Here is a 549-nt window from a genome sequence, read left to right as displayed (position 1 = left end):
GCGTGAGCTGTAACCCACACGAGATTGATGCTGTGATCGAGAGTTAGGTTGTGCAGAATTAGCTTTGGAGCTAATCGAAATCTAATCAATAATAACAATTATAGAAACGCCAGTAGTAAATGAAGATGAATGAGGGTGCATTAGAGTGAACTAAGGTGAATCAATTATAAATTAAGGAGGATTAATGTGGGTATATGTGACTTAATGATACATTGGAATGAATTAAAGGTGAGTTAGAGTAAACAGATTGTGAATTAATTATGAATGAAGTGTGAATTAAATGAATAAATTTCGAATTAAATGAAATTATTGTGTATTAAATGCGAAATAATTATAGAGTAAGGTGCATTGCTATGCTTTAATGTTAATTATTTGATTCGATTGTTAGACGCGATGTCACAATCGACATAGAGGCAAAGAGGAGCAATTTGAGGCGACGAGGAGGCGTCAGTGCTTTCGCATTACTGCAATGCGTTTTCCGCAGTGCCCTCTAACGTTTTTAACATTATTGCTATTGTCAAAAGCGTTCCTCCTTGGTTTCCGATGGCA

Source organism: Amblyomma mixtum, chromosome 5 (assembly GCF_055824585.1).
Source record: "Amblyomma mixtum isolate Tamu chromosome 5, ASM5582458v1, whole genome shotgun sequence".
NCBI classification, from domain to species: domain Eukaryota; kingdom Metazoa; phylum Arthropoda; class Arachnida; order Ixodida; family Ixodidae; genus Amblyomma; species Amblyomma mixtum.
This window is presented reverse-complemented; position numbering follows the sequence as displayed.